The 22,953-nt window shown below is 42.5% G+C and overlaps 1 protein-coding gene across 1 annotated transcript in view; it reads left to right on the top strand.

Moving 5' to 3' along the window:
* Nucleotides 1–463: 463 nt before the first annotated feature.
* The window catches only part of mpp2 (membrane palmitoylated protein 2), a 507,220-nt gene continuing 484,730 nt past the window's right edge, over nt 464–22,953 (top strand). Inside the window, 1 exon segment of the mRNA XM_033034794.1 lies at nt 464–719. The gene's annotated coding sequence lies outside the window, so the exon portion shown is untranslated.

The raw sequence follows: 22,953 nt of genomic DNA, 5'->3' as shown, positions 1-22,953 counted from the left end.
TCCCATTCTCCTGCTTTCTCCCCCTAACCCTTGACTTAACAAGAGGGATACAAGGAACTAGTTGGATGATTAGAGGAGGGGGGAGAGAGGGGAGGGAATGCCTATCCATTCCCTCCACATGATGCTGCCTGACCTTCTGAGTTACTCCAGCACTTTGTGATTTGCTCAATTAAATTTCGGAAAGGAATAAATTTCAAAAGGCACATTTCGGGAAATAATTAAAATGTAACCATAATCTCCACCTAAATTTGGCTCGGAAGAGGGAATATCGACTGCAAAAGTTTTATTTCAGGAATAAATGGTCTACCTTTGCTCTCTCCTGATCTTGGAGAGTCTCACTTATCAATGATTTTAATTGGGATCTCATGTATGAACTATGGATTTCGCCACTAGAGCTCAGTAGACGATTAAAAGCTCTTTTTTTAAAAAAGAGCTCTGCATCTCAGATGATTTTGGAGGGGGGTCGGACTTTACGGCTGTGTTATCAAGGATAAGTCAATGCCCCTGAAAGAGAAGCAGGAGCGATGTGGGTTGAATCATTTCCCCCCACGCCTTGGTAAGCAGGGGGAAGCATTGCCACTTTAAGAGTCAGTGGATGAGACCGAACTGACAGCAGCTCTGTTCCGCCGGGGCAGACCGACACGCCACTCTGGAAGACACACAGAAGCGAAAGGGAGGATTTTGCACGGGGAGAATAAAAATAATAATAATAATAAAAGGTAAGATGTGAATTGCGTGGCGTGCCAGCTGCTTGCAACTTCGCACAATTGTGCAGAAGCACCAGACGAGAGAGTGCAATTGATTTTTTTTTGGATCTAAACTGTAAACAAGATGCGACTCCCCGGGTGGCAATGATAAGATGCATGAGATGGGGCTGATGCCGGATAACGCAAGTATTTGACTATTAAGAAGTGATTAGTAAAGGGCGTATTAATATGTCTTGGAAGTGTATGTACATCCAGCAATAGCGCCTTCTTGCTTAACTCTGGTTGTATTGATCCAGCATTTCTTCACACATCTCGAAATACAAATGTTTTGCAAATGTAATTAGGGGGAAATAAATCAGTGCATTCGGGTTATATTAAGGCCGCACTGTGTGACCAGGCGAATCTCTTCCTGGCCACTCTTGGTCTTATCGCAGTGATAAGGAATTCTTCTGGGTCCTGCCGCCCGCAGCTTCATGGTTGTATTGTGTAAATATGTCATATGGGCTGCATCGTAATCTGTACGTTTAACTTCGCTTTGTAATAAGAACTGCCTCTTGTCCCAGCAAAATAATGTACACATTTTAATGAGGGGCGCACCGGCTGAGAGGCGAGTAGTCTCGAAATATAAAAGTGAAACTAAATGGTGGAAATGCTCATCAGGTGAGACTGTCCCAATAGAGAGAACATTTCACAACTGATGTCAGTTCATTAACTTGAATTATTATTAACTGTTTCACTTTTGAATGCTGTTGAGTATTTTCTCTTTCCTGCATCAATGTAGGTTACTCCCACTGAAATAATTTATTAGAATTAGTCTGTAATAGCCAATATCTTGAAAAATGTTCATTAATGTTTCAAATGGAAAAGTATTAATTCCTCTGGACCTGCCCCGACAAGGAATAAACTCGTTGTTTAATTGTAACAGACCAATATTGCAAGTAGTTTATAATTCGGGTCATTTTGCATTGAATCGTATAAACATTGAATTATTGTATAGTTCTATCAAATCATAATGACAAACCAGATGACAAGCATAATATTAAATGTCATATGTCATCATATGTCTTTTGAATTTGATTTTATATTGGATGATCTTTTAACATGTTTTCAGCTCTCAAAATTGTGTTGTGCCCATTGTACTTGAAGTAGAGGAATTGATTTATTTTGGGGGAACGTATGTTGTTACTGAGCCCTTCTAGTCAAATAGAATGATAGTAAATATCCTTAAAGCTACCCCAACAACATGCTTTGGACCTTTTCTACCCATTTGATGTTGTTCCTCATTCCCTGTAATGCGTTTCTGATGTTGTTAAGTAAGGTTGTCAGTATAACACAGAGTATATTGAGCTGTGCAAATGGACGCAAAGTACTAGAGTACAGCGGGTCAGGCAGCATCCCTGGAGAACATGGTCCTTTTCCGTAAACCGGCATCTGCAGTTCCTTGTTTCTGCTCTATGGACTGCGCTGTGGTCTTGTAATAGAGCTGGGTGTTTACAAACCAAGATCTCTAAGCCAGATGATTTCAGAGGCTTCACCTGCCTTTCAGAATCGATACAAGGAGCAGATTCTAAAACCACAAGCCACTTCATTACATTTAGTACTTATTCCTTTATTATAAACTAAAAATATTCAAAAGGCCATTTGTATAATTGGGGAATGATTTTAAAATTCACCTACACATTGCAGATAACTGAGGATCCCCATCTTTTATCAGTGTTGCAACTGATAATATCTTTTGCAAACTGGCACCTGCAAAATATTCCAGTGTACAATGTAACTGGATGTAATCATGTATAGTCTTTCGCTGACTGGATAACACGCAACAAAAAGCTTTTCATTGTACCTCGGTACACGTGACAACATTAAACTAAACACACATTAAAATACGCCATATACGGGAGAGATGAATAGTTGCCAATACAATTGAAAATGGAACAGTCCCAAATATTTGTAATTTTATGCCAAGGAATGTAGGTGCCAAGGTATTATTGATTGTGTATAGGAATTTGAGATGTTGTTCACTGTTTTATCAGTGAGGCTGGAGTACAAGACCAGGGTGCATACCATTCATTAAAGCAGTCATGTTCTGAAACTTTTAATTCATTAAAGTGCCTGTTCCGTATTAAAATTTGGGCCTTGTTTATTGATCTGCTACACATGAAAAGACAGACCGCATTTAATTCCTAAGTCCCTCCGGGGACGGCCAATACTGCACATTCCGTGCAATTCTGGTCATCCATTGCAGGAAGATCTGGAGGATTTGGAGAGGATGCGGGAGAGATTTATCAGAAAGCTCCCGAGCTTAGAGGGCACTATCTACAAGGAGGAGTTGGACAAGGTTAGATTGTTTTCTCTGGAGCATCGAAGGCTGAGGGAGGACCTGACAGAAGTACATAACACTATGAGAGGCAGAGATAGTGTAGACAGAACCTTTTTGCATGGGTAGAATTGTCAAGGACAAGAGGGCAAGGTTTTAAGGTGAGAGAGGCAAAATATAAAGGAGATGTGTGGGGCAAGTTATCATTACACAGAGACTGGTGGACTGGTGGCATTTAAGAGGCTTTTAGATAGGCACATGGATATGGAGAGATGTGGATCATTTGCAGCCAGAGGAGATAAATTCATCGTGGCATGATGTTTCGCATGGACATTGTGCTATATCAAAAGAGACTAGCTGAGCATAAAATATTACTCAATAATTAGTTCCCTTCAAAAATTAACACTGAATGTAAGACTATTATTTACTGTGGCTAAAGCATTATACTCAAATGTTTATCAGACAGTAAAATATATTTCACTGAACAAAAACCAACTGCCGGAGGGACTTGGTAGGTCAGGCAGCATCTATGGACAGATGATATTTGTGGGTCAGGCAGCATCTATGGAGGGAATGGACAGATGACATTTCCAGTTGGGAGCCTTCTTCAGACTGATGGAAAAGAGGGGAGAAAGCTGGAGAAGAGAGGTGGGAGCGGGACAAAGCCTGGCAAGTAACAGGTGGATACCTAATAGGGGAGTGGTGATTAGCAGATGGTTGGTGTAAGTGACAAAGGCTAGAGGTGAAAAAGAGCCAAAAGGGTGTCAGATAAGAAAGGAGGAGGAGGAGTGAAATGTGGATAGAGGGAGGGAAATGGGTGATAGAGGACAGAGAGAAGAGAAAGTGGGGGATAAAAGGGAAAAATGGGATTCGGATGGGAGAACATATGGAGGAAGGGAAAGGTGGAGGGTGACTCGTGTGGTGGGAGATGGTCAGGGAAATGCATGCACACCCTGGTGGGAGTAGGGGCAGCAGAAAGGGAGGATGGGTTTTGTGGGGGCAGATTATTACTTGAAATTGAAGAATTCATTATTTATAACATTTAGTGGTAGGGTACCCAAGTGGAATATGATGTGCTGTTCTTCCAGTTTGCGTGTGAGCTCACAGCAACAGCAGAGGCCGGAATGGGAAGGGAGCTAGAATGGTTTAAAATGATTGATTATCCTGGGAGCTCTAGCAGGTCTTGACAGACAGAGTGCAGGTATTTGCAAAATAGTTGCCTAGTCTATTGCATACATTTGACTTTTATTAGTGCAGTGGCAATGTCTGTCCGGTTCAAGTCTGTCTGTTGGTCCGATCTATTCTAATAGCTAAAAACTAGGGGTCACAGTTTAAGGATAAGAGGGAAGTCTTTTAGGACCGAGATGAGAAAGTCATTTTTTACACAGAGAGTGGTGAATCTGTGGAATTCCCTGCCACAGAAGGTAGTTGAGGCCAGTTCATGGGCTATATTTAAGAGGGAGTTAGATGTGGCCCTTGTGGCTAAAGGGATCAGGGGGTATGGAGAGAAGGCAGGGATGGGATACTGAGTTTGTTGATCAGCCATGATCATATTGAATGGCGGTGCAGGCTCGAAGGGCCGAATGGCCTACTCCTGCACCTATTTTCTATGTTTCTATGTTTCTATGAATGTACCAGGCAGAACCATACGGTACAATTGTGTTAGTTAACTTCCGATAATATGTCTTAACAAATAGCAGCTCCATTGATTGAAAAATGCAGCACGGAAATAGGCCCTTCCATCATTCACCTGCTCTAGCTCGTTCTATGTTATCCTACTTTCTCCTCCGCACCCTGCACATGAGGGACAATCTGCAGAGGCCTTTTAACCTGCAAATCCGCACATCTTTCATATGTGGGAGGAAATCGGAGCAAACCCACGCACTCACCAGATAAATGTGCAAACTCCGCCCAGACAGCACCCGAGGTCAGGATCGAACCGGGATCATTGGCGCTGTGAGGCAGCAATTCTACCAGCTGTGCTACTGTGCCACGTCATATTTTCTTACGGTGTACAAGAAGGATTTTCTCACTCAGTCTATGCTGGTTGACAGAGAGATCCCATTCCCAAGTGGTTTTGTATGACCCTTTATCGCTCACGTTGACTTCAATTCTTTCTTTTAAAAAAAATAATTCTTGGAAAGGAATGTGTGATGCTGGTGTAAAAGATTAAACTTTTGTTTCACAAAATAAGCCTTCAACACTGTTTAGCTGAGCCATATTGAAAACTGTTTTTCTCAAACTCTTGAAACATTTGATGAGAATTTGAGATATAATCTTTTTCCTAGGTGGTCACTGAAGCAGATCAGTTTTCCAATCTCTTGGACCTAAAGGGCAAGAGAGAGATAGAGATGTGCCGGAGCAGTGTGCTGCAGTGAATATTGCCGTGAGTGTAGCTGAGGATCTCATTTTGAAGTTTTTGGCAACCTTTGCGTCTAAAGTTCTGTGTATTAAAGTTTTTCAAGTGCATTAGAGGCTGAGAGGAGACCTGATAGAATTATATAAAATGATGAGAGACCTGGATAAGGTAGACAGTCACAACCTTTTTCCTTGGCTGGAAATGGCTCTGGACCAGAGGACAGAGCTTTAAGGTGAGAGGGGCAAAGTTTAATGGAGATCTGTGGGGCAAGTTTACTTTTACACAGAGGGTGGAGGGTGCCTGGAAAATGCTGCCTGGGGTGATGGGAGAGCCAGATAGGACTGTGGCCTTGAAGAAGCGTTTGGATAGGCATATGCAGGGAATGGAGGGATATGGATCATATGAAGGCAGACGGGATTAGTTTGTCCAGGCATCATGTTCAGCATGGACATTATGGGCCAAAGGGCCTGTTTCTGTTGTATCTGTTTCTGATCTGTGTACTGTGAAATATTGATATTGCTATCTATTGGTAACACGTTCGTTGCTTTTATTTGTTATCAAAGTCTTATGAGATTTACAACCAGTAAACCTTTTATTATATAACAACCCTCAAGAACAGTCGGAATAATTGGATTCTTCATGGGTATTTCTGTTGTTTTGCATTAATCGAAGTATATTTTTCTTCGCCAATTTTCATTTTGTTTCTGCTTCCCCCAGACGGCATTGACTCCTTAATGAACAATGATTGCAAGGTACTCTGTCCTTTCAAGGCACTTGCAGACTGTCAGCACATGTGTTGTCGAATTTTGTGACAAGCTCCTGATCACAGAGGACATCAAGGTCGAGACTGAGTTGGTGTCTTTTGCTGCTGAGCTTGGGTGACTTCTGTCAGTGCAGAAGAGCTGCACTGACCCCTGTCTTCTATAACCACAGGTCACTGGCATGAATTGTGAAGCCTTTGCTGACATCTTGGCGGAGCTCAGCTAACTGTGTACAGATTGCAAATTGAACCTGAGATTGCACTATTTTCTGCAGCTTACCTGTTCGCTGAATTGAGCTCTGATCCTTCAAGGGATTAAACAGCCCATCCACCTCTGAAATGTTCTTTTCAGATGGGCATACAACTGGTTGTTTTCAGCTGAGCCATTCTCGTTGTTTGAGAATGTTAAAATGTTTGAACTCATTGTATACAATAGAGCAGGGTGACACAGTGGCTTAACTGGTAGAGCTATATCCTCACGGTGCCAGATACCCAAGTTCGATCCTGACCTCCGGTGCTGTCTGTGTGGAGTTTGCACATTCTCCCTGTGACCTCGTGGGGTTTCCTCCTAGTACTCCAGTTTCTTCCCACATCCCGAAGACGTGTGGATTTGTAGATTTCCCCCTAGTGTAGGGAGTGCATGTGAATGTGGAATAACATGGACCTAATGTGAATGATGATCGATGGTCAGCGTGGGCTCGGTTGGCTGGTGCCTGTTTCCATGCTGTGTCTTTCAATCGATTCAGTTAAAACCATCTTCAACTATAATATGAAATCTCAGTGGACACAATGGTAATTCAATACAGTGGCCTGACGAATAATAATTGAGAACTAAAATTATACATGATAAAGTTTGGTTTGCTAAATTATTGTTCTTAAGTTTGCATGGTTGGATGAATAAGCAAAATAAATACATTTTCAAAATTTCCAGTGATAATGTGTGTTGCAAAGAAAAAATGATTACATTTCCAATTTGTGTCCTTGTAATTGGGATGTACAGCTTCAAGTGAGCATTTATTTCCCTCCATAAATGTGTGATCCATTCGGCCATTAGTGAATCTATCGTGTCGCTCTGGGATTTGTATTCACAAATGATCCAGAATAGGAAAGGCAGATATTCTTCCTGGAGGAATATTATTGAAGCAGACAAATTTTTATGGCAATCCAGTTATTTCAGAGCCACACTTCTGATGGTTGCATTTTAAGTCCAGATTATTTAAGTAACTGCATATAAATTCCATGATGTGGGAAAGGCATAGCATGACATACACCATCATGAAGTGCTTTGGAGTTGTGTGCTAGAACCTGTACCGGGGTTAAGGTGCACAATAACTCCAGCCTCCCAGATCGCCTAGATCCAGTGCAAATCACCAACCTCCAAAACAAGTCCACTCAGATGCCCTTTCCCTGGCCCAAGATTCAACCCAGGAACATCTGGCTAACAAGGTCAGCAACAATAGGCTTCTATTTATTATTGACTATACCTCTGCCTTTAACCACAAAATTCAAACACCTGGATGTAGGATTCAAAGTACCCTGTGCAACCCCCACCCCCTCTCCTCCCACTGTCTGTAACTGGATCCTTGACTTCCTGACCCCTAGGCTGCACTCATAAGGTCATGTGATAGGAGTATAATTAGGCCATTCGGCCCATCACGTCTACTCCACTCCTCCATTCAATCATGGCTGAACTTAGTAAGCATAGGCGACAAAGCATCCACCACGTTAATCCTGAACACTGGTCTTCAGCACGGCTGCATTCTATGCCCTTTAATATATTCCCCATACATTCACGACTGTGTGGCCAAATTCTGCTTTAATTCCATGTACAGGTTGCAGATGATACCACTGTGTTGGGCCAGTTTGCAAACAACTGCGAGACGGAGTAGAATTAGAATTAGAATTAGAATTTCCTTTATTGTCATTCAGACCTTATGGTCTGAACGAAATTTCGTGCCTGCAGTCATACATACAATAATACAATAATAAACAACAATAAACACAAATTAACATCCACCACAGTGAGTCCTCCAAGCACCTCCTCACTGTGGTGGAGGCAAAAATCTTAGGGCTGCAGTCTCTTCCCTCCTCTTCTCCCTCTGTGCTGAGGTGATACCCCACCGGGCGATGGTACAAACAGTCCCGCGGCTCACGGAACCCCGCAAACGGGCCGGCTCAAACACCGCGGCCCGGGGTGGTCGAAGCTGCCGCCCTCCAGTCCAGCGGATGCAGCCGCTGGCCCACGGCTGAACCCCGGACTCAGGTCACCGCCGCCAGAACGCCGTCCCAGCCACCGGAGCACCGTTCCAGCCCCGAGCCGGATCGCCCTCACGTGAGTGCCGTTCCTCCCTCGAGCTGGGCCGCCCCGACGATAGAGAGATAAGTAGCACGGTCTGAAGACGACAACCTTTGTCTTAATGTTAATATAACATAGGAGCTGGTCATCGACTTCAGGTAGCGGGGTGGACTACACACCCCAGTCTGCATCAATGGTGCTGAAATGGAGTCGGTCAAGAGCTTCAAATTCCTTGGTGAAAATATCACCAACAATGCTAGCATGCAAAGAAAGATTGTCATTGTTTGTTGGTACACGTGACAATAATAAACCAATGTATATGCCAATACAATTCAACATCTGACTTGTGGTGGGCAATGTATATTTAAGAGTTTAATGTAAAATGTTCAGTTTTTGCTGTTATACGCTGTACATTTGAGAGTCAATTGTGTTCTTAAATGTAGGGAATTATTGAATGTGTGACAGGCTAGTGTTTGCTATTTTGCTTTGCGGTTTTAAAACAGTGTGTATTTTATTCAATCCTTCGCACAGAAGCATCTTTATAGTTTTAATGTCCTTCAGAAAGCATGTAATGTAATAAGTCAGGAATTGTTTTTTTTTGAGAAATGCATTATATTCATTAAATGTAATCAAATGTCCTATCAGTGGTGCCTTTGGGATAAACTGAAGGGTATGCTTGTAGATTTGGCTCATGGGTCTGATGGTTGAATATAACACTTCATTTTAGCATTGCACAGAATAGATCCCATTTAAACTCCAAAGACTGAATCATTCATTGCCACTGTTTCACAAATTTGTCTTTGTTTCAGTAAACACACACTTCTGCAAGTATTTGTTGGTTCCACCTCTTCAATCTGGAGCTATAAGCAGTGTCATTTGCTGCAAATTTTATTTCATTGGTTATCTCAAAGCAGCCAGCTGCAGAATTCTGTGTATCAATGGAAGTTGCAGTTGGTTGAAAAGTCTGATGCTGTTCCCCTTGGAGTTTTGCATTATTTTCCAGATTTTTACAGAAAATTGTTAGCTGTAAATTATTACAACATCCTTGTGCAACCTTTCCCTTCTCTCTCATCCATATTCTGGAAGCATCAACATCATTGAGTCAGCTTTCAAGAAATGGCTAGTGGAATTCACCTTTTAGAGCTTAAAATATCATTCATCGTGGATTTCTTGTGTGCCAGCAATCTCATGGACCAAAGCCTTTGGTTCCTCATTCTTCCACCCACCCACCCAAAAAAAAATATTTGAGATTCCTGTTGGCAGCTGATGTTTACATATAGATTGTTTTAATAGACTGTAGCAGCCAAATGGAGAAACCCTGATGTCTGGGTTCTGATTGGGAATGATCAGCCATGATCACATTGATCATGGCTCGAATGGCCGAATGGCCTATGTCTGCATCTATTGTCTATTGTCTCTCTCTCCCTTCTTGCAGAGGGTGGTGAATCTCTGAAAGGCATAGATAAAGTGGATGTGGAGAGGATGTTTCCACTGGTGGGAGAGACTAGGATCAGAGGGCACAACCTCTGAATAAAAGGATGTACCTTTTCAATGGAGATGAGCAGGAATTCCTTTATCCAGGAGGCGGTGAATCTGTGGAATCAATTGCCACAGACGAATGTGGAGACCAAGTCATTGGGTATTTTTAAAACCGATCGATGGGCTCTTGATTTGTAAAGGCTTCAAAGGAAACATCCTCTCCACATCCACACTATCCAAGCCTTTCACTATTCGGTAAGTTTCAATTAGGTTCACCCCTCATCCTTCTAAACTCCAGTGAGTACAGGCCCAGTGCCGTCAAACGCTCATCATGTGTTAACCCACTCATTCCTGGGATCATTCTTCTAAACCTCCTCTGGGACCTCTCCAGAGCCAGCACATCCTCGGATTTGGTACCAAAAATTGCTCATAACACTCCAAATGTGGCCTGGCCAGTGCCTTATAGAGCTGCAACACGACATCCCTCTTTTTGTATTCTAGTCCTCTTGAAATAAATGCTAGCATTACATTTGCCTTCCTTACCACCAATTTGATTTGCAAGCTTGATGCATGGGTGGCCTATCCTGTTCTTATTGTCTTATTTATTGTAGAAAATGCTGAGGAATATTCTAACTGTGGTGTGAATGGAATCAATACAGACCAATGTGTGTCTGTGGTTAAGATATTGATTTTAAATATTGTAACTTCAGCGGGTACCACTTGAGTCAATAGTACCTCTCGTATAGAGTAGTTTTGTATGAATTGGTGGTTGGATTAGAATCTCCTAGATCCTGTATAATCTAGAAATAAAGATCACTCACAATTATGAAGATGTCATTCAGTTAATCTTCAGAGAAAACACATTTTGGAAATTATGTAATCAAAGTTGAGCCATTTATAAGGTTATTTTGACAAAGAAGTCTTTTTATGTCATCCGTTTAAAATTGGTTGTGAAATAGTTAGTTGTTAACTCAGTGGGGAAGAATTTTACCCAATAGAGGGAAATACTTCCAAACCATTTTCCATTACTCTTTTTAATGTAAAAACTGCCAAACATGCAAGATGTCTTATGGCAAAGGTCAAGTGAAGGTGACAGCACAATGTCATCTTTGTGTTAAGATTAGTAAAGGAATGAATTAAAACCCGCAAGACCAGATTTAGCAAATTTGCCCTCTTGGTAAAATTCACATAGACGTTTGACCTTGACAGCAAAAAACTGTTATCTTTAGTTTAGTTTTGAGATACATCGCAGAAACAGGCCCTTCGGCCCACCGAATCTGCGCTGACCAGCGATCCCGGTGAATGAACACTATCCTACACACACTTTACGGACAGTTTCCAATTTTTAGAAAAGCCAATCAACTGACAAACCTGTACGTCTTTGGAGTGTGGAGGGAAACTGGAGCACCCGGAGAAAACCCACGTGGTCACGGGGAGGACGTACAAACTCCGTACAGAGAGCACCCGAACGCGGTTCTCTGACATTGTAAGGCAGCAAGTCTACCACTGTGCCACTCAGACTGTTAATGGACTCATCTGTTAAAAAATAATGATGTTCAATAGAGGTATCGCCACCTGTTGAGCGATATTTTAGCCCAACGGTTAATTCTCTGACCAGAGGAGATAGAGCTCCCTTGATTTCCTACGTTTGGAATATCCTATTGTAGTTTCATTCACATTGGATCTTCAGATGTTCCAAAAAGCATTCTTGCTTCCCAAGAACTTTGAGTGGAGCTGCAGAAAAGATGCTCAGCTGTCAGGAGAGAAACTCTGTACAATGATCTTCTGGGTTGCTTCATTGCAAAGAAGATCCCTGTCTCCTAACTGCTTGCAACTGGAGCGGGCATTGGGCTACACTTTTGAAGATTGAAGAAATAAGGTATGTTGAAAAATACTCTGTAGAACCTCTACAGGTGTATGGCAGAGAGCATATTGGCTGGTTGCATCAAGGTCTGGTTCGGCAACTCGAACGCACTGGAACAAAGGAGGTTACAAAAAGTGGTGAACACAGTTACTGACTTCCCCACCATTGAGGGGATCTATAGGAGACACTGCCTCAAAAGGCTGCCAGTATTATCTAGGGCCCACACCACAACTCTCATTTCACTCCTGCCATCTGGAAGAAGGTATAGGAGTCAGAAAACTGTAACGTCCAGGTTCAGGAACAGCTTCTTCCCACCAACCATCAGACTATTGAGTACTACGAACTCCAACTAAACTAGGAACTGCCTGGGTGCATGAGGGACTTTGGGCTTTGGTTTGTTTTTGAGGTTTATAGGCTTTGCTTATTGAACTTCCTTTTTTGTTCATTATTTGATCTATTGTGTACTGTGTTTGCAGACGTGTTACGCTGCTGCTGCAAGTAAGAGTTTCATTGCTCCGTTATGGGACATATGACCGTAAAACACTGTTGTCTCTCTTGACTTGCTGTTACCTTCCCACTTTTGCTCCAGTCATTTAGCAAGGGAAGGAGGGAATATGTAACTCCAGCTGAGGGGGAGAAACCGGATGCTGATTAACTGGGAGCCTGTGTCAGTATTTTTCCTGCGGGGATCTGTTGAAAAGATTTCAAAAGGACTTTCTCCTCTCTGCAATGCGTTAATGTTTTTTGGGCATGTTTTTTTAATAATAAATGGGCATTTGTCTGCAGCCTTGAGGTGGGAACAGTGTGCATTTAAAACTCCAGACACACAGATTGCAGCATGTGTCAGATGATGATTTCCAACCCTGAATTGTCAGTTTCTTTTATTTCCCTTTGGATGTGTTGTCATTTTCGAGAGCCTTTTGCAGTCATGGCACCATGTCTATTGAGACTAGCACGTTTGTTAAAATGACAGTGGGCATCAGTGACCAAGATGCAGCTGGTTTCATGCCTGTCGCGGCCAGGAGCTGGCTCTGGAGCCTGGCTGTTCACCCGGGCTCTTCACCCCATTCAATAGATTCACCTGAAGTCGAAGACGGATGTGGTGTGAAGACCTCCCTGGAACCTGAACATTTATCGTAACTGCAAGGTACCTGACAGCCTTTCCTCTCGTTTAACTTGAAATCTCTAATTTTCCATTTCAAATTACTGACCTTAAACACCAGAGCTGACATGACCTCATATTGTGCTTGTAGAAAGTTCCACAGGCAATCATTTAGTTGTACGACATGGAAACAGGCCCTTCAGCCCAACTCATCCATGCTGACCAAAATTCCTTATCTACTGTAAACTAGTCTCATTTACCTGTGCTTGGCCCATATCCCTCTAAACCTTTCCTATCCATGGGCATGAACAAGTTTATGTATTTTCAATGTTGTTATTGTTCCTGCCTCAACTATCTCCTCTGGCAGCTCGTTCCATATACCCACCACCTTCTGAGTGGAAAAAGTTGCCGATCATGTTCCTATTAACTCTTTCCCCTCTCATCTTAAACCTATGCGTCTTGATTCCCCTACCCTGGGTGGATAAAACTCCCCAATCTCATTCACCGTATCAATTCTCATCCACCGTATCAATTCTCATCATGATTTTATACACCTTTACAAGATCACAACCTCCAGAGCTGTTTGCTCTAGGTAGGATTCCAATCATTAGAGGGTTTACCCCTGATTTGCATTGACTCCAGTATAACCAGGGCTCCTTAATACCAGGCGCGATCCAAAGCTGCTTAGATGTCAAGAGTAATTCACCTTGCGTCATCTTGGGAGTTTAGCACTTTGGTCCATGTTTGGACTAGGTGTGGAAGGTCCATAAGAACCTACATTATGATTGTTTACAGTTCTGCAGGTAGGTAATGCTTCCCCTATATTCCTTGTCGCTGCCAGATTCATACCGCTAGATCTATTCTTAATCGATCCTCTTCACCAGTGATGATAGTGCCACATACCATGATGTGGCGTATTGGCAGCTTGATATCCACTGCAGTCTCGTCCATTTAATGCTGCTATGGATGTATCTGCGAGAGCTAGATTGGTCAAAATGAGACCAAGAAATGATTCTCCTGTTGGTTCTCATGCCCGTGATGAATTGTGTCTGGCAGCTTTGTGCTATTGGACTCGGTGAATTGACAAGCTATTCTTCCTGGAAAACTAAAGCAAAATATCGTAAATACTTTGTGGGTCAGGTAGCATCTGTAAAGAGAGTGTTGATGAGTTGCCGTTAGTTAATTGTCAGGAAACAAATCATTCTCAGTCTCTGGATTTGCAGACACTGAGGAAGGCTGTCAAAGTATACAGCGGGATATAACTCAGCTATAGAAATGAGAAATGTCAGATGGAATTTAATCCCATGAAATCCTGGTTGGCGCAGTGGTAGTGTTGCAGCCTTACAGGTCTGTGCGTGCCTGGAACGTGCTGCCAGAGGTGATCGTGGAGCCAGATATTATAGTGGTGTTTAAGAGGCTTTCAGATAGGCACATAGATATGCAGGGAATGGAGGGATATGGATTATCTGCAGGCAGCGGAGATCAGTTTAACTTGGCATCATGTTTGGTGTAGACACGGTGGGCCGAAGGGCCTGTTCTTGTGCTGTACCACTCTATGTTCTATGTCTCTGCAGATGCTACCTGACCTCTTGATTATTTCTCAGTTTTAATTAAGGTTTTCTTCAAGATAGACATTGAAGCGCTTCAACCCCAAGACAGTATGTTGCAAGCCTTGACACAAACAGTGGGTAACATGGGCAGTAATAATTCAAGAGATGAGTGATGATAATGATTGGTAAACTAGTGGATGTTTCATTATCAATATTTGTTATTGATACAAATGAGACAGCAATATTGGAGTCTTTGGGCCACTGCCTCCCACCTTGTACTGCCATCTGCCCCATTCTTGGTGAATTTGTTTTGCTGGTGTCCCAGCCACACCAATGAATATCTTAGTCATCATTTATACCCGCAGAACTGTACGTGAGTAAGGCTATTGCTTGACTTTTCTACAGGGCAGGTCTAGCCCACACCAGTCAACAATGGAACTGTGTGGCTCTGCGTTTGAATGGCATGATGTACCTAAGCTCTAGGTGAGTGATGTACTGACAGCTTCAGAGGGCGGTGAAGAATCGATGATGATGAGCATAATGTAATGCCGATCAAAGGAAGAAAGTATTAAATGCCACGTTTAAATTCAAGAAAATTCGTGCTTAAGTTCATGTCAAACAGGATATAAGAGAGAACTGCATCTAACCTTTGGGGATAATCTTCACTTCTCTATCTGTTAAAATATTCTTAAGCGGCTTGTCCCTTATTATGAATGTGTTGACAAATAATATGGGACCTCGTGTTTACTCATGGTGCGTGTTCAAATGTATTGAGCTTTCATGAGGCGACAAATAGACCATTTTTTTCCTTTTTATGATTTTATAATGGAATGTTGAACCGTTTAACAAAATTGCAGGACTGAAATATCTGTACTATGGACAGCATAAAATCTGTCATGGGAGAAACTGTGAAATACGCATAACATTGTTCCAAGCAACTATATTGGGCCCAACCATTTTATTCAGTCTGACTGTGTATAATTTCTGTCTGAGGGATGATTTTTTTTTATTGCCTTGGTGGAATATATTTCCAGGTACATACCATCTGAATTGTTTTATGAAAAAAGATTAAACAGGAGTGTTCAATGGTTACCTTTAATCGGGATTATATTCCCAGCGGACTCCTTGAACACTCTCGCTGCACAGTTTTTAATAATTGGTTCTATTACAATGCAACATAAAATCCTGCTTCATCTTTAAATAAAGATCACATCATAGTTGGACTCGAGTAACTCAGCAGATCAGGCAGCATCTCTGGAGAACGTGGTTAGTTGGCGTTTTGGGCCGGGACCCGTCTTCTTTATCCTTTTGTGGAAACCAGCGACAGCCGTTCCTTGTTTCTACATCACGTTACAGTTGGTGTCCACTGTGGCCAAAACTGTCCGATGTTTTTAGACTTTAAAGATACAGCGTCGAAACAGGCCTTACAGCCCACCAAGTCCATGCCAACTAGTGATGGCCCTGTATACTAGCACTAAACTACTCCTCAGGGGCAATTTACAATTTTACCAAAACCATTTAACCTACAAACCTGTATGTCTTTGGAGTGTGGGTGGCAACCGGAGCACCTGGAGAAAACCCACGCAGGTCCCTGGGAGAACATACAAACGCCATACAGGCAGCACCCGTGGTCAGGATTGAACCTAGGTCTCTGGTGCTGTAAAGCAACTTTACTGCTGCACCACTGGACCACCCTGGACCATCAGAACCTTTTGCCTAGGGTGGATATGTCAAAGATTAGAGGGCATATCTTTAAGGTGAGAGGGGCAAAGTTTAAAGGAGATGTGTGGGCAAGCTCTACTGTTGTGCCACCCCAGTTACTGTTACTGCAGATGATTTGCCAGATCATTAAAGACTGCATTGCGTGCACCCTCACGCACAACCACCCCCTCGCACAAGCATGCACTCACACGGTGACACGCTCACACTCTTACAAACTTCAAACTTCAATGTACAAAATCTTGATGGAGATTTACTGGATGATTATTTTCCATGTTATTATGAAAGGGACTTCATAAGATTGAATAAAACATCTATTGAATCTTTTCCTGGAAGCTCACTTATGTTTGGTTCAGGTTTTAGTCCTGTTTAGTCTTGTATTATTTATTGGCTCAATATGTTTTTTTTCTGAAGCGCCACAGCTGCAGAGGAAAGCGTACAGTCCAATCAAGTCTTGCTCCTAACTACCATATGGTTTTCAACATTTTATTGTGTAGGAAGGAACTGCAGATGCTGGTTTATGTTTGTAGAACAAAAATTTGCCTGGCATAATTCTTCCTGCCTATGAACTCACCTGGTGAACATCTATATGGAGCCTTTCATGTGCTGGAAATGTCCAATAGAACAGTGTGTTTGCCTGGGTTTTTACACTACGTTTCATTTAAATACAATGAACATTTAATCCTTGGAACTTCTTGCAATTTTGCAATTTTATTCAGGAAGTCTAATTGATCCAGAGTGAAGTTTCTGGAATACAATTAAGTCATGCTGTGCATTTAAGAAAAGAAGCTGGCTTAATTCCCTGAAACAATTCAGATATTTATCTGCTTGTAGTCTTGGCTAGATGCTTTAATTAACCGTATTTCGCCTTGTTCTCGCTTAATGCAGATAACGCCGAGCTTTACACTTCCAGAAAATTATCCACTTTTTTTTAATGTTAACTTTCAATATTTCATCTAGAGGCTGCCATGATTTCATTGTCTGACTTATTTAATGCTTTATTGTCCCAGTTTCCCTGTTGTGATAAAGTTATATCAAGAAGGTAGCAATGTGGACAAGACCTTTCTACAATGCTTAGTGGTGACCATTGTAATGAATAATTCTGAGTTACATGTACTGATGTGCTAGAGTCGCAGGGTATAATTTGCACAGATTGCCTCTTTGCTCCTTATAACTTTTTGGCAATACTCGCATGGGTTGATAATGCCACCTCTCTCCTTTCCCTTCCCACTCTTTGTTTCCACGCCAACTTGTCTGGTCAGTAGGATGTTGTTGACAATGGCAGTTTTCTTCCATCCTAAGCCCAGCTCCAGAACACATCGCAAAGGCATATGTACATCGTGTTTTTCTCTAGAAAGCTCCCAACAGTTTGGGAAATTGCAAATGTGAACCTCCGTTCGAGAATTGTGAAAGAGAAAACTTAGGAAGTAGAATTTGATAACTCTAACATCAGTCATCAAGGTGGTGTGTAATTGTCATATGTACCAACAACGGAACAATGATGTTTTTACTTGCTGCGGCTTTTACTTTTTTTTAACTTGTTTTTTCTTGCTAAAACCTGCGACAGATCCACTACTGCAAAATGCACAAATAAATGTACAATAATCAATAACATAATCAATTCATAATCAGTAATACTGGGTAATCCGACCATAATAGTGAAAAAAAACCTGAAGTCTGTAATGAAACTATAGTCCATAGCAAGGTATAGTTGTTGAGATAGTGGTTCGTGTTGTGCAGTGTTTACTGGGAAGAAACCTGATGGTCACAGTTTTCAGGCTCCTGTATCTTCTTTCCAATGGTAATGGCGAGATGAGAATGTGTCCAGGGTGGTGTGGCTGTAGAATCATATCAGCTGGTTTTTTTTTTAAGACTGTACCTCCTGTAGATCCCTTCAATGGTGGGGAGGTCAGTATCCGTGATGGACATGGGAAAAATCCACCATTTTCTGCAGCCTCCTTCATTCCTGGGCATTGGAAAAATACTGGAATCCATTAAGAATGCAATAGTGGTTAACTGGGAAGAATATTATTGGGCAGAATCACCATTCCTGAATGAAAGAGCAATGTTATATAACAATTTTTATTTGGAGTTTGAGGTTGGATCTTGCGGGTAGTGGGTGGGCAGCCAAAAGAGATTTGATCACGTACCACATAGCCACTGTACAATATAAGGAAGTTGATTGCAATAATGTAACAAGGAATGAGGATTGATTTAGTTTAGAGACACAGCGCGGTAACAAGCCCTTCGGTCCACTGAGTCCGCACCAACCAGCGATCCCTGCACATTAACAATATCCTACACACACTCGGGACAATTTACATTCATACCAAGCCAATTTACCTACAAACCTGTACATCTTTGGAGTGTGGGAGGAAACAGAAGCTCTACGAAAACCCATGCAGTCACGGGGAGAGCGTGCAAACTCTGTACAGACAGCATCCGTAGTCGGGATCAAACCCGGGTCTTTGGTGCTGCAAGCGCTGTAAGGCAGCAATTCTATCGCTGTGCCTTCTGATTGACCAAAGAAAAACAGGATAAGGATTATTTAGTTATTTTTAGATTGACAAGCTATAACTTGTGAGTTGCTTCAGGGATCACCTCAAATCAGTAATTTAAAATATGCATTCTATTATTAATGGTTTAGATAAATGGGTTAAGTGTAATCTATCCAATGCTGTTGATAATTGTGCAAGTTGGAAGACAGATTGCAAAGGGATATTTGTGATAAGTATTGGCTTATTATAGTCACTTGTACAGAGATACCGTGAAAAACTTTTGCATGCTATACAGTCAAATTATACTTCACAGGAGTACAATTATGCCATGTGCAAGCACAACAAATAGTACAAAGAGAAATGTGCCAGAATGCAGAATATAGTGTTAGAGCATTCTAGTGACCCAGTTACAGAGAAAGTGCAAGATCTGCAATGAGGAAGGTGCAAGATCGGGACTACACCGTAGCATATTCAGATTCAGATTCAAACTTTATTGTCATTGTGCAGTGTACAGTACAGAGACAACGAAATGCAGTTAGCATCTCCCTAGAAGAGCGACATAGAATATGAGCAATAAATATATTTACGTACATACAGTCGTGGTAGTGCAAATGTTTTTTTCTGGTGGAAGGAGTGTCCGGGGGGGGGGGGGGTGACTGGCAATCACCGAGGTACAGTGTTAAGTAATGTAACAGCCGCAGGGAAGAAGCTGTTCCTGGACCTACTGGTCCGGCAACGGAGAGACCTGTAGCGCCTCCCGGATGGTAGGTGGGTAAACAGTCTGTGGTTGGGATGAGAGCAGTCCTTGACGATGCTGCGCGCCCTTCGCAGACATCACTTGCTTTGGACAGACTCATGGAGGGGAGTGAGGAACCGGTGATGCGTTGGGCAATTTTCACCACCCTCTGCAGTGCTTTCCGGTCGGAGACAGAGCAGTTGCCATACCATACTGTGATACAGTTGGTAAGGATGCTCTCGATGGTGCAGCGGTAGAAGTTCACCAGAATCTGAGGAGACAGATGGACCTTCTTTAGTCTCCTCAGGAAGAAGAGACGCTGGTGAGCTTTCTTGACCAGAGTTGAGGTATTGTGGGTCAAAGAGAGGTCATCAGAGATGTTGACCCCCAGAAACCTGAAGCTGGATATGAGAGACCATTCACTAGTCTGATAACAGTGCAGAAGAAACTGTTCCTGAATCTGGTGGTATGTCCTTTCAAGCTTCTGTATCTTCTGCCAAATGGGAGAGGAGAGAAGATGGAATGACCAGAGTTGAGTGATCCTTGATTATGTTGGCTGCTTTCCCGAAACAGTGTGAAGTATAGGTGGGGAGTCTGGTTTGTGTGATGGACTGGGCTACCTCCACAACTCTGCAATTTCTGGCGGATTTGGGCAGAGTTGTTCCCTAACCAGGCTGTGATACTGACCATTGAAGGGCACATATTTGGTAGAGGGGTATACCAGGCAATGCAGCACATGAAGGAGAAGAACAGAAGAGATTGATTATATGTACCAAGAATAGATCAATGAAATTCTTACTTGCTGCAAGATTGCAAGCATTTAACACAAGGTAAGTAGCTGGATCTACCAACTGGGAGCACTAAACATGTTTTGATGCCAGTCCCCACCCTGACTGCGGGTACTCGTGCGGTGTTTGTACGTTATCCCCGTGTCCTGCTTAGGTTTTCTCCAAGATCTTCGGTTTCCTCTCACACTCCAAAGACGTACAGGTTTGTAGGTTAATTGGCTTGGTATAAATGTCAAATTGCCCCTAATGTATAGGATACTGTCAGTGAGAGGGGACTGCTGGTCGGTGCAGACTCGGTGGGCCAAAGGGCCTGTTTCCGCAATGTATCTCTAGTTTAGTTTAAACTAAATTAAACTGCAGGTGCTGGAATTCTGTGCAAAAACACAAAGTGCTGGAGGCAGCATTTGCGAGGGAATGGACAGGCGACATTTCTGGTCAGGACCCTTCTTCAGATCTTCAGGAATGTATCGTCATTCTTGTGCAATTCTAAAACCGAGCTTCAGGCACACAATGCTGTTTGCCACTGAGACACTTGCATCAACTTCCTTTACCATTATATCATTCCTGTAACTGATATCCACAATTTCAGTTATTTTACTTCCAGTCCGTAGCATTCGGACTATGATCAGTCTTATTGCCTGCGATCAGGTGTGATATTTTTTATTCGTATTCTATATTTGGTGGTTTTCAATAAATCCAAGTTGCTGGAAGTGATTATCCTTTTTGTTATTACACTCTAAGTCCTCTTTACCTGCAAGGCATAGGGGCACAGACTTTCTTTGGATAACACAATTACGGATACTTCTTAAGCCCCTGGCAATGTCACCAAGTCTGTAATGATATATAGCTGTCTACCCATCCGTGGACAGAGCAACTTGCAGGTCACTTCCAGCTTGTCAAACCATGCACAGTTTGCTTTTGATTTACTGCTGCCTTGCAGGGAAGGGATTGACTAGCTTTGGACTTTTCTCTACATCCAAGACGGCTGGTAACTGATGTGTACCTCTGAAGAGACTGGATTGGCAGCAGAATGTTCGCAACTAAAAAAAATATATAAAAATATCTAAAATAGATATTTGGAACAGTATTAAGGAGGTCTACAATCAGAGGGGTGCATTAAAATCGGAGCTATGTGGGACTGTGTCCAAGACCTTTGAACTCTGATTTTTGTAAGAAAATCTTTCTTGTAAAAGAAAATGTATGGATTCTTTATGGGAGGCTATTTGGGCATAGAAGGAAGTCCATGGATGTCTGCAAATGTGGGAACCCAGTAATGCTGGCAAATGGCATTGTCCAAATATTCCCCGTTCTTTATTTGTCAAAGTTTATTGGAAAGTGCAGGGGCAACTCTGCGGGTCAGGCAACATCACTGCAAGACATGGATAGGTGACATTTTGGGTCTGAACCCTTCTTCGGACATCCACAATGAGTCTAATGTAGGGACCCGACTCAAAACGTTATCCATCCATGTCCTCCAGAGATGCTGCCTGACCTTACTGAGTTACTCCATGCTAGCCCTATGCTAATGCTGAGTTACTCCAGCATTTTGGCTTCTGATCTGTAACCAAGCATCTGCAGTTCCTTGTGTCCACTCTTTGTTGGAAGGACCTCTCCTGTGAATGAAATGTCTGGGGGATCTCTGGTGGAGTAATGAGCGACAGACTGGAAGATAATGAAGCCATCTGCTGTATTGCTGAGAAAGATCTTGTTGAAAAGATATTGAGAAGTGGACAAATCAAAAAGCAAAGTCTGGTGGTTGGATATCAGTTAAAAACAGGAAACATGAGAAACACTTAGAAAGCCAGTCAGCACTTGTGGAGAGGATAACGCAATCAACATTTTGGGTCAATGAACCTAACCTTCAGGCAAGTAGCATGAGAGTGTGACTGAGAGTATTCCCATGTTAGATGTTTTATCTGGGAGGACAGCCTTGGAAAACCTACTAAGCCTAAAAACAGATTGTAGAAACAAGGAACTGCAGATGCTGGTTTACACAAAAGGACACAGAAACATAGAAACATAGAAATTAGGTGCAGGAGTAGGCCATTCGGCCCTTCGAGCCTGCACCGCCATTCAATATGATCATGGCTGATCATCCAACTCAGTATCCCGTACCTGCCTTCTCTCCATACCCTCTGATCCCCTTAGCCACAAGGGCCACATCTAACTCCCTCTTAAATATAGCCAATGAACTGGCCTCGACTACCCTCTGTGGCAGAGAGTTCCAGAGATTTACCACTCTCTGTGTGAAAAAAGTTCTTCTCATCTCGGTTTTAAAGGATTTCCCCCTTATCCTTAAGCTGTGACCCCTTGTCCTGGACTTCCCCAACATCGGGAGCAATCTTCCTGCATCTAGCCTGTCCAACCCCTTAAGAATTTTGTAAGTTTCTATAAGATCCCCTCTCAATCTCCTAAATTCTAGAGAGTATAAACCAAGTCTATCCAGTCTTTCTTCATAAGACAGTCCTGACATCCCAGGAATCAGTCTGGTGAACCTTCTCTGCACTCCCTCTATGGCAATAATGTCCTTCCTCAGATTTGGAGACCAAAACTGTACGCAATACTCCAGGTGTGGTCTCACCAAGACCCTGTACAACTGCAGTAGAACCTCCCTGCTCCTATACTCAAATCCTTTTGCGATGAAAGCTAACATACCATTCGCTTTCTTCACTGCCTGCTGCACCTGCATGCCCACTTTCAATGACTGGTGTACCATGATACCCAGGTCTCGCTGCATCTCCCCTTTTCCATTCGGCCATCATTTAGATAATAGTCTGC

Source organism: Amblyraja radiata, chromosome 16 (assembly GCF_010909765.2).
Source record: "Amblyraja radiata isolate CabotCenter1 chromosome 16, sAmbRad1.1.pri, whole genome shotgun sequence".
Taxonomy (NCBI): domain Eukaryota; kingdom Metazoa; phylum Chordata; class Chondrichthyes; order Rajiformes; family Rajidae; genus Amblyraja; species Amblyraja radiata.
This window is presented reverse-complemented; position numbering and strand designations above follow the sequence as displayed.